This window comes from Stegostoma tigrinum, chromosome 21 (genome assembly GCF_030684315.1).
Source record: "Stegostoma tigrinum isolate sSteTig4 chromosome 21, sSteTig4.hap1, whole genome shotgun sequence".
Taxonomy (NCBI): Eukaryota; Metazoa; Chordata; class Chondrichthyes; order Orectolobiformes; family Stegostomatidae; genus Stegostoma; species Stegostoma tigrinum.
In genome coordinates this window covers 55082782-55103025 of record NC_081374.1, presented here as the reverse complement: position 1 = coordinate 55103025, position 20244 = coordinate 55082782, and the positions used below count along the sequence as shown (strand labels likewise).

Below are 20244 nucleotides of genomic sequence, written 5' to 3'. Positions count from 1 at the left end.
GTGGTCACACAAGTAGATCGTGTTGTCTGATTCCTCCTTAAACATATTGCAGACAACTACGACTGGAATGTTATGAATGAATTTGCACAGGTGTCCCACAGTACCAAAGCGAGTAAATCAATATGAGCACAAGTCAGTAACAAAGTAAAACATTCACAATTTATCAGGAACAAAATTACAGGAATTATCAATATGAAACATACTATCTCTTATGCTTACAATATTTCCAGAGTCTCTTGTAAATTTACACCGTCACTTATTCCGTGGCTCTGTCTCTGGCTCTGCAAAGCTGCTTTCTCCCTCTCTCCCTCTCTCCTGATGGTCAGCTGGTCTCTGCCTCTTTGCATTCTGGTCTTCTCGGTGGGCATCAGGCTATTACAAGAACAATTCCAACAGAGTGGTCAGCAGGTGAACTCTGTTTTTATACATTTTAATTGCATTTCCGGAACTTTCTGTATTTTTCACCAAGCAGGGTGAGAACCCTTCATCGTTTGAAACAAATTCAATCATTTTGATGGCATGCTGCTGTCAGGTTTCTTTGTGGAGCATGACCCGGTGCCTTTCTGTCTGGGCTGCCTTTTGTTTAGTGGATAAGTTGTTGGGGGTGTCTGTGCAGACTGCCTGTTACCTTGCTGCTGTGTTTGCACTGCATCTGGTGTGTGGGTTTTGTGATTTCAGAGTTTCACTTGGCCAATGTACCCAGCATTTCTTCATGGTCAGCCAAGTTGGCCAACTGTGTTTCTGCACCCAGGAAGCTGCTACTTTCGGGGAACAAAGAATGGGTGTGGCATGATTGCCTTTGTTGGTCTGGGAATTGAGTACAACAGTCAGGATGTCATGTTGCAGCTTTATCAGACTTTGGCTGGGCAGTACTTCACGTATTGTGTTCCATTCTGGTCACTGCATTACAGAAAGGATGTGCAGGTTTTGGAGAGGGTGCAGAAGAGGTTTCCCAGAATGCTGCCTGGATTAGAGTGTATGAGACATAAGGAAAGGCTGGAAAAACTCAGTTCTTGTCTCCGGAGCAGCGGAGAGATTTGACTCAAGTCTGTAAATTAATCAGATACATGAGATGACAGCCAGAATTTCTTTTCCCAGAATTGAAACGACTAAAATTAGGGCCATGCATTTAAGGTGAGCAGGGGATTGTTCAAAGGAAATGTCAGGGTCAGGATTGCAACACCACATGTTGGGTGTGTGGAATGCCCAATCCATGCTGTACAGTTCTATGTTCCATGACAGTCAGAAAGAGTCAATGTTTTGTGTCCAGTTACCCTCAGTTTTGGATTCAGAAAGTGTTTAAGTGTGATGTGTATGTGTGTGAAAGAGAGAGAGAAAGAGAGAGACAGAGTGAGGATATTGACTCATGAATATACAGAGATGGCAGAGCAGTCTCAAGGAAGTATCAGCCACTGCTCTAGTGCCATTGCTTTGCCAAGGGAACCTCTTTTTGTCTCCTCTCCTGACCTCAGAGGGGAGTCATCCACTGGGGTGGGGGTGTAATGTGGAAGATAGGGGGAAGATTGTGCAGCGACTTGAATTTACAGTTGGGGAAATTATGGGTATTTCAACCACAGGTGGGCACTCAGGCAAGAACAGGGGGAAAGGGATGGTGGCACATGTTTGTCCCAGTTCAGTGTAAATTTTTGAATCTCAACTTGGCTGGGGATGGGGAGGGTGACATGTAAAGTGCCTTCCATACTCCTTCATGATTCCATAGAGCTGTCAAAGGGATTGCAGTCTCCTATTTGCAATTAGCACTGTTGTAATTGATTCTGGCCAGAGAGCATTCTGATGGTGGCTACCTCTTGATTTCAAAGTAGGAGAGAGTCAAATGAGTTAACATCTTCAGTCCAGTGACCCTTCTATTTTTGGGATTGCTGTCAATAAGCCTTGTCTTGAGGAGGTTTTGCTTTCCCAAGTACAGTGCCTGCTGCCACCTGTGCTGGTTTGATGGTGTCGGTCTCCTGCGAACATTTATCATCACTTTTTCTCAGCCGGTTTCATCTATCTCTAGAAACCAAAAGAACTGTAGATGCTGTAAATCAGGAATGAAAAATGTTGCTGGAAACGCTCAGCAGTTCTGGCTAGAATCTGTGTTGCGAAAATCAAATTGAACATTTTGGGTCCGGTGACAATTCCTCAGAAATTCCCTCTGATTTTCTCTTCATAGATGCTGCCAGACTTGCTGAGCTTTTCTAGTAATTTCTGTTTTCGTTTCATCCATCTCTGTTTGACTTTGAGTGAGTCCTTCGTCAGAGCCAATTCATAAAGGGTATGACATTTTCAAAGCAGTTTGCGAGACAACTGTCTGAATCTCTGAGTCGGAAAAGATGCAGTGAGATTCATTCCGATCCATGGTGACCCTGTTAATAATGTGCGCCCTGCAGTGCTCAGTTCCAACAATGCAATGTTCGATGATCATTCGATAGTAGAATGTGAAATGGAAGCTTTGTAGTGATCAAGACTCACACAGTAGTGGATTTAAAGAGACTTAAGATAATCTGCCAAAAGTCTACTTCAAAGCTGTTGTTGGTGAGCAGGATTGCAGTTTTAACAGGGAGGAGCTGAAATGAGTCAGTACTGCGTTACAGTTACATACGCACATTATCGAGTGAGGGCTCCAATTTCCAGCTGTACCCAGCTTTTTGACCCTCTGTCTTGAAGGAAGTTTCAAAAAAGATGAAGATGCAATGATTTTCTTTTTGTTGAATCAACAATTTCATCTTTCAGGGATAGCAAGAACTGCAGATGCTGAAGTCAGAGATAGCACAGTGTGGAGCTGGAGGAATACAGCAGATCAGGCAGCATCAGACAAGCAGGAAAGTAAACGTTTTGGGTCAGGTCCACACTGAAGACAGTTTCAGGCAGAAACGTTGCCTTTCCTGTTCCCTGACCTGCCGTGTTTCTCCAGCTCCACGCTGTGTTACCTCTTCATCTCTCAGGCTCTTTCCGGAAACACACACACTCTCACACACAATCTCTCTTTATAAAGAGTAGAGTTGAAATCCCACGTACAGTGGCAATGGATGGGGGATATTTGGGCTGTAACTGCTGTAAACTTTGTATGTTTTGGGCTCTAACAGCGGCTGGTGTTCCAGGAATAAAACCGATCCAAACAGGAGGCAAAGAGCGAGGAGCAGTCCCGCTTCCAGCCCCACTCCTGACTTGGGAGCAGCTCCACCCTACGTCATGTCTAAACCCAAACCAAACTCCCCCTGACAGGACTCCTTCCTGACAAGCCTAATCCGTCACAGCTACCCCCTGACACACTAAGCCCGGACACACTTGCCTCCTAACATAACTGCCCACTGAAACACTCATCCTGGACACAACTGTCCCCTGACGCACTCACCCCAAACACAACTGCTCTGTGGCAATATCACTCCCTGAAGCGAATATGCCCGGACACAGCTACCACTTGACAGATCTGCCCCTCCCCAGTGACACATCTGCACATTGACACCACTGTGCCCTAACATAACCACCTCTGGCATGGATTTCCCCCCGACACCACTCTCCCCCGAAAGGACTGTACTGTCACAGCTCTGCCTAACATGTCTGTCCCCAAACGCAACTGCCCCTGACATGACTACTCCCCAACACGAATGCCATTCTGACATAACAAACCCTCAACACGGCTACAGCATCACAACTAACCCCTAAACTGACAATTCCCCAACAGGACTGACCCCCCGTCATGAATCCCACCCACATGATGAACACTCCTGACACGACTGCCCCCTGACATTGCTGTCCCAAACATGTCTGCATCCTGACACAACTATTCGTCGACATGTCTGTCCCCTGACATCACCAACCAATCCCATTACATGACTGTCCATGATATGAGCTCCCTGATTACATCTATCCCTCTGGCACAACTACGCCTGACTCTGACAGGACGAGTCCCTGACACAACAACTTCCCTGACACAACGATGCTCCTAACACATATTACCCCTGCAATAACTACCCACTTCCTATCTCTTCCTACCTGACAGAACTACTTCCTTGAGGTGTAACTTTTCGTCATGTTTGGCACATTCGCTAAATTTGTGTTGACCAAAGGACTGAAACGCAAGAAGGCCAACAATCCAAAGGGATAGAGCAACAATTTCTCCAGCACCATAAGAAGGTGCTGCTCGGCCAGGCGCAAGAAGAGATACAGCTTTGACTGCTACCTGTTCACCTTCATCCACTGATGACCTGCCAGCAGGCTCAGGTCAGGGATTGGGGAAGGTGCCCTAATAAGGTGCTCATTTGGGTGTTACAGCAGTTTGCAATCACCCTCACCTTCCTGAGCTTACTATTTTGCAAGTAGGATTCTAACTCAGAGGTGGGGTTGGCCTGCTTGTTGTGGGCTCCAGGTAGCTGCTCCTCAGATGGATAGACTTTAGAAAATTCCAGTTTAACTCGCTGCATTCCTTCCGCAGATAGCTTTTCCTGATGGATTTCTGCTGAAAGCAAGTGGGGGTCCATTCAGTATGCATGAGAGAGGTCCTCAAAACTTTTCTCTTTACACACTGCTAGAAAATTCTACATCAGCTGTTAGGTTCTCAGTAATCTTACTCTCATACACTGTTCCCCACTTCATAATCACCCTTTAGCTCCACTTTTGCTGACTTCTAAATTTTCCCAACACTTCGGTCTATTGTTTTTCTCATCAATTTGGAGGCCACCATTTTGCATCTCATACTATCACTACTTTCCCTTTTAAGCCATGACTTACTCCTCTTTTTTCATCTTGTTCCAGACAGGGATATACCATTTTTGTAGTTCACCACTTCACTCCTTAAATGTTCACCATTGCCTATCCACTGCCATTCCTTTCTGTAACATTGCCCAATCCATCATAGCCAACTCACACCATATACCATCATAGTCTCCCTTCTCAGGATTCAGGACTCTTGTCTCAGAATCAACAATTTCACTCTCAATCCTTATTGTCGTATCCCGAAGGAGTCCCCCAGAACTACATTACCAATTGTTCCTTTCTCACTACATAACACCCAGGCTAAGCGGGTCATCAATATTTTCATCAATGTATTGGTCCTGAAAATCATCCTGGGAACACGAATGTGATGAATTTTATTTTCCCAAAGTACATACAGATTAATGCCACCCATGATTACAACTATTCCTTTACTGCATGCAGTTGTAGTTTTCTATTTAATACCATTCCCAAAATGACCACTGCACCTTGGTGGTTGAGCTATCAATGTCTTTTGCCCCTTGACATCTCTCAATTTTACCCATTGGACTCAGGATCACCCTGATATCTCTCAATTTTACCGACATTGTACATTGTCTCACCAGATAAGTTGGCCCAATATTGTGTTTGTATTGTTTCTCACCAGTGATTCAACTCCACTACCTTTTCCATTTTGGCTGTCCTTCCCAAATACTGAATATAATTGAATGGTCATTTATCATGTCTGGGCCCCTTCCAGCCATGTTTTTATAATACCAATGAGATCACAGCTGTTATTGTGATTGATTCATCCACCTTCATTTTGAATGCCTTAAGGCTCGTCTTTTGAACATTCCTTGACCACTTCCCATTATTTTTTACTGTGTCCTTGTTTCATTCTGTCCCTCTGCCTATCGTGCCTCTTATTCATCATTTTGTCTTTTTCTCTTTGCCTTGACTCTACTTCCCATGACTCCCTGCATAGCTTCCCACGCCCGGCCGATTTAAAGTAAATCCTCTCCAACCACTCTCACTCATATTTCACCACAGGCATCTGTGGCTGCAGACCAGACGCCAAGATGACATGATGCCCCTCTCATATTTGGGGCAAGGTAAGCCTTTTGAATTGTCAGTTATCAGCTATGGTCCCCATGCAGCCACGAGGAAATTAGAAACCGGAAACCAATTTCACTACTGAATATAAAATCGAATCTAAGGTTATCGCCAACTGAGTCAGTTCTTTTCTAGGATTTATGATTCACTCTGACAAATCCTGTGCCTCATGCTCCTCAGGGATATGATCGCCTCCATGCAGGATGGATGGGTGCACACCTGCCCCATCAGCCTGGACCAGGAGAAGGCATTGGCAGGATATTGCACACCAAAGGTGGGATGTGCTCTCCAAATTGGGCTTTGGGAATGGAATCTGAAACCGGGTCTTACTGCTCTACACCAACATCGTTCGCACATTCTTAATGGGTGGGAATCAGCTTCCCTATCAGATCCAGAGTCACACAGGGCTGTCCACTCATTCCGGGCTTGTTAGTGTGTTGCACAGATCCTTTTGTTGGGTCCATCAGGAAGGCTGTGATCCTGAGAGGGATCACTATTCCAAACAGTGGAGGCCTGTAGGTCAAAACCTACCTGAACTTGGATGAAGGTTGATGTTGTCTGTGTGGACCCGCTGTCAGTGGGCAGACTCATGAGCAAGTGCAGCCAGTTCAAACCAGCCTCGGGAGCCAAGGGAAATTGAGGCAAGAGCGGGATCATTTTTTTGGGACCTGGGCTGACTGATCCTGTAACACCTTCGCCATCAGGACACATGACCTGAAGGAACTGGGAGTATGGTTCAGAGAGGTCAGCACATGTGCAAAAACTTGCGAGGAGCACATTGCCAAGGTGAAGCAGAAACTGGTCCTTTGGGAGCACTGCTCAGTCTCCTTTTTGGGTAAAAGCCTGGTCATCAGCTGTGAGGGCCTCTGTCTGTTGTGTGTGGCACAGGTCTGGCCCATTCCTTGAAACTGCACTATTGCAATCATCCAAGTTATCTTTGACTTCATCTGGAGCTTCACAAAACTCTGGATAAGCTGGGCGAAGAATGTATCCAATGTCGCCCTCATCCTGATATGTGTCAGCATCACGCTGTGTATAGACCCTTGGGATGTCACCACGTACTGAGGTTCTCCTTGTCCTCAGCATTGCAAAGGATAGGACTGGCTTTAGCTCTGCGGAATGCTCCAATCATTGGACTATTCCTTATCACCTGTCCTTTCAGGAGGATGTTGCAAACATAAACTCCTTTGACCATAGCCCACCAGGAAGTGGTTAACACTCGGTGTCCTTGAGACCCTGTAGGAAAAGGAGCGGGTGTGTACTTGTTGTGTACCTGGTCTATCTTCACCCCCACATGCTGCCTCATAAAGCAGGGTGTGTGTGTGTGTGTGTGTGTGTGTGTGTGTGTGTGTGTGTGTGTGTCTGTGCGTGTGTGTTTGGTCGACTAGTGGGAGGGTGGTGGTGAGAGAGAGACTGTCACACATCTTCTTCTGCTGGAAAGTGCCTTTGCAAAGGAAGTCTGCAGAAAGATGCAATGGCGTTTGTCAGGGGGTTGTCCCAAGCAGCTCCGACAATTTTTTTTGTCAGAAGCAACAACCTCATCTCTCGGTCTCTCATAACAAAAAACACTCACATCACACACAGTGAAATATCATGTGTTGTGGTCATGTGTGGATACAGTTTGAGTGTTTTGGGCTGGCACAGCAGCTGGTGTTCCAGCAATAAAACTGCTCCAAACAGGAGGCATGGAGCAAGGAGCAATCCCCCTTCCACACTGCGACTCTAAGCTGGATGGCAGTATGTGCTTTGAGGAAGATGCTAAGAGGCTGCAGGGTGACAGGAACAGACTGGCTCAATGGGCAAATACTTGGCAAATGCAATACAATGTGGATAAATGTGAGGTTAGACACTTTGCTCACAAAAGCAGGAAGACATTATTATCTGAATGGTGGCAGTTCAGGAAACGTTAAGGGGCAACGAGACCTGGCTGCCATGGTGGAACAGTCGCTGAAGGCTGGCAATAAAGGTACAGCAAGCAGTGAGGAAAGCTAATGGCATGTTGTCCTTCATAGTGAGAGGATTTGAGTATCGGAGTAAGGATGTCTTGCTGCAGTTATAGAGGGCCTTGGTGAGGCCACACCTCGAGTATTGTGTTCACTTTCGGTCTCCTAGTCTGAGGATGGACATTCTTGCAATTGAAGGAGTCCAGTGTAGGCTCACTGCACTGATTCCCGGGATGGCAGGACCTGCACACGTGGAAAAACTAGATCACCTGGGCCAATATTCACTGGATTTAGAAGAATGGTGGGGGGAGTCTCAGAGAAATGTATAATGTCCTGGTAGGACTGGACAGGCTGGATGCGGGAAGATGTTCCCAATGGTGGGAAATTTCAGAACAAGCGGTCACAGTCTAAGAATAAGGTTAAAGCCATTTTGGACTGAGATGAGGAATAATTTCTTCACTCAAAAAGTTATGAACCTGTGGAATTCTCTCCCACGGAAAGCTGTTGTGGCCAGTTTGTTAGATATACTCAAGGTTGAGCGAGTCGTGGCCCTTGCAGCTGAAGAGATCAATGGACACGGAGAGAACGCAGGAGTGGGATAATAAAATTGCATGAGCAGCCATGATCATATTGAATGGTGGTGCAGGCTCGAAGGGCTGAATGGCTGACTCCTGCACCTAGTCTATGTTTCCAGCCCTACTCCAGGCATGGGACCAACCCCTCAGGAAGGAGTTACATCATGGAGGATCTCAGTGCTGTTAGCTTGTTAATCCGGGCTCACTTGTGCAATTGACTCCTGCCTTCAGTTGCAGACGAGGAATGTGATTTATTGATATTTTGTTTTGTTTGGGTTGTGTGTGACAGATTGGGGACTGTTATGTAAGGGTACGTTCTGGGCTGTTTGCATGACCCTTCCACTTGGCTGTTTATGCACTCCGGTCATTCAATGATTTCAAGTAAAGGATCAATTTCATGGCTGAACTTGACCCCTGCTATTTCTTTACCTGGGGAGGGTTGCAATGGTCAGCAAGCAGAATGTTACAGGGAGTCACGTTCTAATACCTGGGGAGCTGGAAAACTGGCCACCGATGTCCTCCCAGACTTTGGCTTGACTGAACCCCACACACCCTTGATGACTCCCATGACTCTGCTCCACAGGTTCTCTCTGCCTGAATTGACCCAACTGGCACTGGCCCCAGAAATGACTGACTCCCATTCCTCACTGATCCAATTACTGGTCTGCTCTGCCAAATCTTACGCAATGACCCACTGACTTACCAGCTGCCCTCCCTCCCATCACGACTTGACATAACGACTCCCAACACAGCTAGTCCCTGACACAGTTATGCCCAGCATGACTGTCACTTGACACAACTGCATCCTAACATGACTACTCAGTCACAACACGATTAACCCTGAGCATGACTCTTTCCTGACACAACTGCCCCAGACATGACTTCCCTTGACATTACTGCCCGCAACATCTCTACTCCCTGACATGACTGCCCCCGTCATGGCTGCCCCCAACATGACTGTCCCCCGAGATGACTACTCACCCAACAGAGCTTCACCATCACAACTAACCAACTGTCCATGTGATGACCACCCCGGAAGTGACTGCCCACTAACACGACTGCCCTAACATGAAGACCCACTTACATTACTATTCCCATCACGACTACATCCTGACACGACTATTCCGCAACATGCCTATCCATTGACAAGATACCCACTGACATGAATACCTCGACCATAAATACCCCTGACATGACTTCTCCCTGACACAATGAGCCCTTTGGATGGCTATATATTATACATGCAGGACCCTGATATGGCCACCTTTCTGATACAGCGATTCCTGACATGACTAATCCCTGACATGCCAATACCCTGATACAACGATGCTCCTGACCCACATTACCCCCAAAATAACTACCCACTTCATGTGACTCTGCCCCTGACATAGCTACTCCCTTGAGGTGAAACTTTTCATCAGGTTTGGGGCGTTCTCTAAATCTGTGTTGTCAAAAGGAGATACAAAGTTTCTTCCCTCATCAAGATGGAAATGCACGAAGGCTAACAATCAAAATGGGTGGAGAAACAATTTCTCCAGCATCACAAGAGGGTGCAGCTCAACCAGAACCAGGAGAGATGCAGTTTTGACTGTTATCTGTCAATCATTATCCGCTGATGAACTGGTACTGGGCTTGGGTCAGGGAATGGGAAGGGTGCTGAGACAAGGTTGTCAACTTGTGGTCATCTGAGTGTCACCGCAATTTACTGTTTTGCAAGTAGAATTCTAACTCAGAGACAGGGGTCACTTCTGGAGGGTTCCAGGAAGCTGCTCTTTAGATGTATTGGCTCCCTGGAACATCCCCTTTCTGCATTCCCCTCAGCTGACAGATTGCAACCCCTACCAGCATCTCATTATCTGACATGAAACTTGTACTCAGTGCTCTCTCTGTGTTGTCTCGCTACAGTTCCCCATTATGAGACTTAACTTTGTATCTAAAGTTAATTCAGCTATGTAGTATCTTCCATCCAATCACTTAACATGTGAAGGGTGATGTCGCCTTGGTAGCCTAGTGGTTACAGTTTGACAATTTGAAAATCACACATTTCTACTGAGTTTTTCTTGTTATTTAGACAATACTCTATAAATGCTAGCACAAAAGCCCCAACACCGCAGATTCTTATCTTGAGCAGCAGCATTTTATTTGGCAACTTATTGAACACTTTCCATTTGGTTCCCTCATTTGCTGGTTCTCCTTTACTGAGCTATCTTGTGGAGTCTGGAACAAGATTTCCCTTTCACCAATCTTGTATCCTCTGCCCAAATGTATGGAAGCAGTACCTTGGTGAAACTGAGAAAGTCAAAACAGAAAATGGCCATTTGGCACCTTGAGCCTGCTCCGCCATTCATTCGATCCTGGCTGATCATTGAGTTCAATGGCTTAATGCTGCCCTGTCTCCACATCACTTGATCCCTTTTGGATCAAGTGATATATTTACCTCCAAAACATATATTTTTTCTGTTACAACAACTATCTGTGGTAGTGAATTCCACAGACTCACCACTGTCCGGATAAAGAAAAATCTCCTCGTCTCAGTCCAAAAAGGTTGACAGCTCCTCCTTCAACTACTATAACTGGGCGCAAACTCCATTACTTTTCAGCAAACTTTTACTCTTTACATACGAATAGAAAGTCTGTTCTTAGGTTCCCTGCAATTTTGCTGTCAGACTGTAATCACCCCCCCACCCCCCCGCGCCTTATTAATCAAAACCTTGGTCAATGTTTGTTGACTTCTAAATTGTTCCCAATCCTCAGATCTATTATTTTTCTCTCTAAGTTATCTGCCTTCATTTTGCATCAAATGCTATCGCTAACTTTCCTTTTCAACAATGATTTGTCCGTCTTCTCCTTGCATTCTTGTTCCAGATAGGGACATATCATTTTTGCAGTTCACCTATTCTACCTTGGAATGTCTGCCATTGCCTATCCACCATCATTCTTTGCTGGACCATTTCTCAAACCACCCGAGCCAACTCACACTGTAAACCATTGGATTTTCCCTTCTTCCTATTCAGGATTCCAGTCTCAGAATCAACAACATCACTCTTAATCCCTACAGTCACATCCCAAAGGGGTCACCCAGAACTACATTACCAGTTATTCATTTCTCACTGCACGATACCCACGCTAAGCGACCTGTCCTCAGTTTTTCATCCTTCACTGTCAGACTGATCTCAAATGTAAACTGGACGAACAACACCTGATATTTCATCTTGGGAGCTTCCGGCCCATTGGCCTCAATATTGACTTCACCATCTTCAAAGTCCATCCACTCCCAGCCTTATCGCACGTCTAGCCCTCCCCCTCATCCTGACCTCCCTGACCTGCCCTAAGCAGCTGATCTTCCTACTCAACTCTCCTCTCCTGCCTTCCCATGGACCAATCATAATAAACCCCCACCCTGCATCCACCTATCATCATCTCCCCGACCCTACCCCAGCCCCACCCTCCTCTCTTTATTTATTTCTGGGCTCCTCTCCTCCTCCCAAGTCCTGCCGAAAGGATTTGACCCAAAACATTGACATTCCTACTCCACTAATGCTGTCTGACCTGCTGTGCTTTTCCAGTCTCACACCTATCGACTTTGGTTTCCAGCATCTGAAGTCTTTATTTTCTGCCTTCTCCACTACCTCTGACAGTCCATTCCAGGAACTCAACAACTTTTGTGTGTAAAAAATACCCTGGGCTACTCGACCCTCTGTATCACACTCCTCTTCCAATAAACACAAGCTTCTGAAGTTTTTGACTTTCCTTTCAGTTATCTACCCCATCTATGTCACTCATGATTTTAAAATCATTGATACGGTCACCCATGGGTCTCCTCAGCTCCAATGAAAGAAGTCCCAACCAATTCAATACTTCTTGTAACTCAAACTTTGATCAGCATTCTTTCCACAGTAAAGTGAAAAGATCTACATGGAATCATCCAAATGTGGCCACACTCACGTATTGTACAGCTTTTGCAACAAGACATCCCAAATCTGAAAATCAATGCTCTAACCAATGAAAGCTCACAAGTGCAAGCCATCCTCACCACACTGTCTAACTGTGACTATTTTCAAGGAGCAAAGAACCTGTACCCTTTGAGCTAACAAGGTGTACAGCTGGATGAACACAGCAGGCCAGGCAACATCAGAGGAGCAGGAAGGCTGATGTTTTGGGCCGAGACCCTTCTTCAGAAATGGGGTGGGAAAGGAGAATCTGAAATAAATAGGGAGAGGAGGTGGCGGATACAAGATGGATAGAGTGGAAGATAGGTGGAGAGGAGACAGACCGGTCAAAGAGGCGGGAATGGAGCCAGTAAAGATGAGTGTAGGTGGGGAGGTAGGGATGAGATAGTTCAGTCCAGGGAGGACAGACAGGTCAAGGGGGTGGGATGAGTTTAGCTGGTAGGAGACGGGGGTGGGCCCTGAGGTGGGAGGAGGGGATAGGTGGTAAGGCAGACAGGATTTTGCCTGGGTTAGGGAGGCGGGGACGAGCTGGGCTGGTTTTGGGACATGGCAGGGGGAGGGGAGATTTTGATGCTTGTGAAGTCCATATTGATACCATTGGGCTGCAGGGTTCCTAAGGGGAATATGTGTTGCTGTTCCTGCAACCTTCGGGTAGCATTATTGTGGCACTGCAGGAGGCCCAGGATGGACATGTCGTCTGCGGAATGGGAGGGGGAGTTGAAAAGGTTCGTGACTGGGAGGTGCAGTTGTTTAGTGTGAACTGAGCGTAGGTGTGCGCTGGCATCTCCTGGCACTAAAATCAAGTCTACCCCAGCTCAGAGCCTCCCTCTTCCAGACCTGCAAAGGACCTCTCCGGTCTTTTATTCTTCATAGGATCCACAACCTGAACTCACAATTATACTCAGCTTTATTGGACACAAAAATCTGTAGGTACAGTAAACTTACTGGTGCCTACGTCCTAAAACCCCAACTCTTCCCAGAACCTTCCCCACAATGTGCCCACCACCATTGGCCACTGTTGGAGAACTCAGGGATAACGACACATCCTCCGCTGCAGGGTACACCACTTCCAGGACAGCGAATGCCATCGACACCGCTGCTGTTGCCACCCCCTCCATTCCTGAGGCCAAGGCCACAGACACTGAGGACACACCTACTGTCACCGCTGCTGCTGCTGCCTCCTACCCTGTGCCGCCCACCGCCGACACAACTCCGCTCACCACCAATGCCGAAGCAACCCCGCTCACCGCCGACGCTGATGCAACTCTGCTTACTGCCACACTGATGCAACTCCGCCCATTGCCAACAGCAACACAATTCCGCCCATCACTGCCAACACAACTCCACCCACAGCCGATGCCGATGTCACTCCGCCCACCGCCTCCACAGCCAGCAGCGCCAGAGGAGACAGCAGCACCCAGCCCTGCCGACTCTTCACCATCCCCCCAGACCTCCTCCTCACTGAGGACAAACGGTCAGCTCCCAGTAATGGGCTCACCTTTGTCCACCTCCACCCGCACATCAATGAATGCCGGTCATGTTTGGACATTGAGCAGTTTTTCGACCGACTACATCTCCACGCTTACCTCTTTGACCGTGAGCCTAACCCTCCCTTCTCATGACCACCTCTCCTGCTTCCCACATACACCCTCCTCCTGGATACCACCCTAAGGCCCCCTACCCTCCCTTGACCTCTGCATCTCTAACTGCCGTCGAGACATCAATCACCTCAACCTCTCCAACCCTCTCACCCACTCCAACCTCTCCCCCACAGAATGTGCAGAACTTCACTCCCTCCGCTCCAATTCCAGCCTCATCAGAACATCCGCAGACAAGGGAGGTGCAGTTGTCGTATGGCGCACTGATCTCGACATCGCTGAGGCCAGGAGATTTACCAAGATTTTGCCTGGGATAGACAGATCAAGTGACGGAAGAAAGATTGGGGTTGTTTTCCAGAGGACAGGGTATTGAGCGGGTACATGATTAAGATGTATAAAATAATGCAGGGCAGAGATAGGGTGATTGGAAGAAACATTTCCTCTTGATGGAAGGATCAAGTACCAGGGTGTGTGAGGTGCAAACATTTAAGAGAATGTGCAGGAGGTTTTGAGGGAATGTGAAGTAAAATATTTTCACCCAGAGGGTGGTTGGGATCTGAAACTCACTGCCTGCAAGAGTGGGAGAGACAGAAGCCCTAATATAAAAGAAGAATTATTTAGATATGTACTCACAATGTCAGGCCTTGGGCTAAGTCCTGGGGAGTGGGTTTAGAATGGTGAGGTGGTTTGTTTCTCAGCAGCACAGACACAATGGGCTGAAAGGTCTTCTCCTGCCCTGTACACCTCTCTGACACTGATCGCCTCCTTGAGTTTTCTCCAAGTTTTGGTTAGATCATGACTTTTGTCTCTCCCCTCCCCAAACAACTACTATCCCAGGGAAGGAATTCCACAGTCACATGTCCCTGGGATGAAGAGAAAACTCCCCACTCATCCCAGAGTGAGCAGTCTGGAGTCACATTCAGGCCAAACCAAGTAACAAGAGCAGATTTCCTTTCCTGCAAGTACATGAGCGAACCTGATTTGGGTTTTAATCAATGATTAGTTGAACAGTCATCGTTAATGAGACTTGGTTTATATTGCAGATTTATGAACTGGCTTCAAATTCCATTCCAAAGGCCATGTTGAGATTTGATCCCATGCAACTGGGGCATTCACTTATGACCATGACCCCATTCTCCCACATCTCATCCGCAGAGTTCCTCTATTTGATTGATCCTTTTATACTTGGGTTGAAAGCTGGAATTCGGTCACGGTGGGAGATGACTGATTCAGAAACTAAGTCCCCATCTAACAGCTTTTCAAGCTCTCAGCGTCTCTCTGGTCAAGACCCCCGAGGGAGATTGATTATGATCCAATTGAATAATGCGGTACGTTTGAGAGGGGCCAAATGGCTGAATCCATCTCTCATTTCACCCCAGGTTTCTTTTTTGATGCATTGGTTAGGGTGTGAATCTGGGATCCATTGTGAGCTGATCTCTTCTTCACCGTTAGCAGCTTCTCCTCGATAATGCACAAGATGATGGCACACTGGGCTTCCCAATGCGATGTGCCAAACTGCAGATGATAGTGGCAAAGGAGGAAGCTCTGGTCACAGCCGTCACCTGTCAGATGCAGGAGGCTGGGTAACACCACGGGTGAACTTATCACGAGTATTCACCCACCGCCCGTCCACCTGGTCCCTTTCATTTGGCCGTGACAACGTCCCTTAAACCCAAATCTGCCCTTTGCCTACCACGAGCCAACAACTGAGAAGAACTCAGGCACCCAAGCTCTGAGCCACCTTCTGTGCTCACAGTTAAGGAAGGGGTGGGTTTGTCATTTCAGGCAGCCAGAATGTCCCTTGCTGGGAAAAATGAGAACCACGCATCCTGCAATTCTGCAACAAGAACGGAAATCGTCTGAGAGCAATGTCAGTATGACTGACAGCATCAATAGAGAGAGAGATTGTGCGAGAGACTGAACGAGACAGAGAGAGACAGAGAGATATATAGACAGACTGACAGATGGCAATAGAGGACACCAGAGAGACTGCACAGAGGAGCATGCTGGGAGACATCAACACAGTCACCACAATTGATCAATGGAGTGAGGGAAGAACCTGGTGTCAAGGAATGGTAAGCCCCAAACATTCCTGACGTGTTTCCATCCTTCCCTCCTCAAACCAAAAGAAAGTGGAGAGAGATGTTGAGACAGGCTTTTGGGAAGTTTGTTATAGCTCAGAGGGTGTTTTGTCTGTTTGTAAAGATTATATTTTAAATTAAGTTGGTGTTATTGCGGCCTCAGTTCAATACGGGGCGTCAGTGAATAAGACAAGCAAGGTCAGATTCTTTTTCTTAATGTAAAGGGGCTGAGATAGCAGTGAGGGCAGTGGTGTGCTCCTCCAGCCTGATGTGGGAGATCAGAGAGCAATCTAGTGTCCCTGATGATATCTCTGCAGGAAGTGTAGGCAGAATTCTAAGGCACTCTATACATCCATGAAAAAAAAGAACATAGCTTGGGAGAAGGTTGGGCGACTCAAGGGTAAAGAAGGGATCTTGTGCTGGGAGGTAGAGGATGTGTGTGAGAACCTAAGCAGACGTATAGTGTGTTGAGAAGGTAAGGCTTTTCTTTTTCTTTTTTTATTGTGTGCTGGTAAGTAGAGTGATTGGTAAAAAATTTTTCATTTCATTTATCTATTATTTGATATTGTAGCAGGGCTAAGTTAAGCTAAAGAGTAAAAATGGCGCGAGATCCCAGACCCGTGTTATGCTCCTCTTGCTCAAAGTGGGAGCTCAGGGACGCGGCTGATGTCTCTGGCTCCTAATTGTGCAGGAAGTGTGTCCAGCTGCAGCTCTTGTCAGACTGTATGACAGCTCTGGAGCTGTGGATGGGCTCACTTTGGAGCATCGGCGATGCTGAAGAAGTCATGGATAGCACGTTTACAGATTGGTCACACTTCAGATTAGGATTGCTGAGGGAGAAAGGGAATATGTGACTAAAAGGCAGTCATCTCTCTCCAAAACAGGTATACCATTTTGGATACTGTTGGGGGAGATGGCTCACTGGGGGAAGGCAGCAGTCGCCAGGTTCATGGCACCGTGGCTGGCTCTGCTGTACAGAAGGGCAGGAAAAAGTGTGGAAGGTCTATAGTCACAGGGGGCTTGATTGTAAGGGGAGTAGATAGATGGTTCTGTGGTCAAAAATAAGACTTCTGAATGGTATGTTGATGAAACCGGCTGAGAAAAAGTGATGATAAATGTTAGCAGGAGACTTACACCATCAAATCAGCACAGGTGGCAGCAGGCACTGTACTTGGGAAAGCAAAACCTCCTCGAGACAAGGCTTATTGGCAGCAATCCCAAAATAGAAGGGTCACTGGGCTCAAGATGTTAACAGTCTCTCTCCTACTTTGAAATCAAGAGATAGCCACCACCAGAATGCTCACTGGCCAGAATCAATTGGAACAGTGCCAATTGTAAACAGGAGTTTGCAATCCCTGTGACATCTCTATGGAATGGTAAAGGGGTATGGAAGGCACTTTACATGTCACCCTCCCCATCCCCAGCCAAGTTTAGATTCAAAAAATTACTGGTACAAGCACGTTCCCACCATGATCCCTTACCCCCAAATCTTGCTCGAGTGCCCACCTGTAGTTGAAATACCCACACTCTACCCAACTGTAAACTAAAGTTACTACAAAGTTTTCCTCTAATCTTCCGCATGACAACCCCACCCCAGCGGATGACTCCCCTCTGAGGTCAGGAGAGGAGATAAAAAGAGGCTTTCTTGGCAAAGCAAGGGCACCAGAGCAGTGGCTGGCCCTTGCTTGAGAGCTGTGCCAGCTGAGAGGAGATAAAAAGAGGCTCTCTTGGCAAAGCAAGGGCACCAGAGCAGTGGCTGGCCCTTGCTTGAGAGCTGTGCCATCTGTATGGTAATGGGTCAATATCCTCTCCCTCTCCCTCTCCCCCCACCCCCCCCCCCCCCCACACACACACACACACACACACACACACACACACACACACAAATCCAACTGAAACACCACTTTCTGAATGTAAAACAGAAACAATAACCAGTCTGATGAAGGGTAACTGGACACAAAACATTGATTTTTTTTACATGTCTTGGAACATAGAACCGTACAGCATGGAACGGGCCCATTGGCATTCCACACTCCTTACATTTGGTGTTAAAATCCTGACTCTCACATTTCTTTTGAATAATCCCCAATCTCACCATAAATGGCCCTAATTTTAGTCATTTCAATTCTGGGAAAAAGATTCTGGCTCTCATCTCTTGAATTTCATCAATTTATTGGCTTGTGTCAAATCTCCCATCAGACTCTGCGGCTCCAGAGACAAGAACTGAGTTTTTGTCGCCTTTTCTTATATCTCATGTTCTCTAATCCAGGCAGCATTCTGGTAAACCTCTTCTGCACTCTCTCCAAAACCTGCACATCCTTTCTGTAATGTGGTAACCAGAAGTGAACACAATACTCTTAAGTGCTGCTGAACCAAAGTCTGATAAAGTTACAACGTGACATCCTGACTGTTGTACGTAATTCCCAGACCAACAAAGGCAGTCATGCCACATCTATTCTTTATTATCCTGTTGTAGCAGTCTCCTGGTTGCAAAAATACAGATTGCCAACTGAGCAGCAAGGAATGCTGGGTACATTGGCCAAGTGAAACTCTGAAATCACAAAACCCACACACCAGACACAGTGCAAACACAGCAGCAAGGTAACAGTCAGTCTGCACAGACACCCCCAACAAATTATCCACTCAACAAAAGGCAGCCCAGACAGAAAGGCACCGGGTCATGCTGCACAAAGAAACCTGACAGCAGCATGCCATCAAAATGATTGATTTTGATTCAAATTGGTTAGGGTTCTCACCCTGACTGGTGAGAAATACAGAAAGTTCTCGAATCACATTTAAATTGTACAAAAACAGAGCTCACCTGCAGACCACTCTCTTGGAATCGTTCTTGTAATCGCCTGAGGCCCACCGAGAAGACCAGAATGCAAAGAGGCAGAGACCAGCTGAGCATCAAGAGAGAGGGAGAGAGGGAGAAAGCAGCTTTGCAGACCCAGAGACAGAGCCACGGAAAAAGTGAATGTGTAAATTTACAAGGAACTCTGGAAATAATGTAATCAGAAGAGATAGTATGTTTCGCACTGATAATTCCTGTAGTTATGTTCCTGATAAATTGTGAATGTTTTACTTTGTTACTGACTTGTGTTCATATTGATTTACTCGCTTTGGTACTGTGGGACACCTGTGCAAATTCATTCATGACATTCCAGTCGTAGTTGTCTGCAAAATGTTTAAGAAGAAATCAGACAACTCTGTCTACTGATGTGATCACCTTCAGGGAGCTATAAACTTGAACTACAAGATCGCTCTGTACATCAATCCTGTTCAGGTCTCTGTCATTAACTGTATACTTTTCCTTAACATTTGATCTCCCCGAGTACAGCACCTCACACTTGCATGGATTAAACTCCACCTGCCATTTCTCCACCCATATCTGCAACTAACAACCTTCTACACTGTCCACACCTTATTTCCTTCACATATGCTGCCAGACCTGCTGAGCTTTCCTAGCAACTTTGTTTTTGTTCACAAACTTACGGACCCACACATCTCCATCCACATCCACGTAATTTAGACATATCATAAACAGCAGAGGACCCAGTACAGAACACCACTAGTCACAGAACCTCCAGCCTGAAAAACAACCCTCCATTCCCTGACGAAGCGTCACTAGATCCGAAACATTAACTCTGACCTTTTCATCACAGATGCTACGAGACCCTCTGAGCTTTTCCAGAAACTTCTGTTTTTTGTTCTTCCACCACTATCTTCTGTCTTATGTCGACAAGTCAATTCGGAATCCACATGGCCAAGTCACCGTGGATCCCATGCATCTGTATCTTCTGGATGAGCCCAGTATGAGGGACCTTGTCGAAAGCCTCACTAAAATCCATGTAGACAATACACACTGCTCTACCCTCATCAATCACCTTTGTCACCTCCTCACAAAATTCACCAAGTTAATAAGACATGACATACACTGCAGAAAGCCATGCTGACCATCCCTAACTGGCCATGTTTTTCTAAATGTGTGTAAATCCTATCCTAAGAATTATCTCCAAGAACGTCCCAACCACCGACGTGAGACTCACCGGGCGGTATGTTCTTGGATTATCCCTCTTTGTGTTGAAGAGAGGAACAACATTAACTCCTCACCAGTCCCTTGGGACCTCTCCAGTGGCTAGCGAGGGCTCAAAGATCTTGATGAAGGCCCCAGCAATCTCCTCTTTAACCTCTCTCAACAACTTGGGGTAGATGGCATCGGGTCTAGGAACTTATCCACCTCAATACTATTCAAAAGGCCGAACATCACTACTTTCTTCATGATAAAATGC

The 20244-nt window shown here is 46.5% G+C and overlaps 1 protein-coding gene across 2 annotated transcripts in view; it reads right to left on the bottom strand.

Annotated features, from left to right (window-relative positions):
• Nucleotides 1-214: 214 nt before the first annotated feature.
• The window catches only part of LOC132210851 (probable G-protein coupled receptor 139), a 46457-nt gene continuing 26427 nt past the window's right edge, over nt 215-20244 (bottom strand). For both annotated transcript variants that reach the window (XR_009447023.1, XR_009447024.1), the window contains exon 2: nt 215-372. The gene's annotated coding sequence lies outside the window, so the exon portion shown is untranslated. The remainder of the gene's footprint in view (nt 373-20244) is intronic.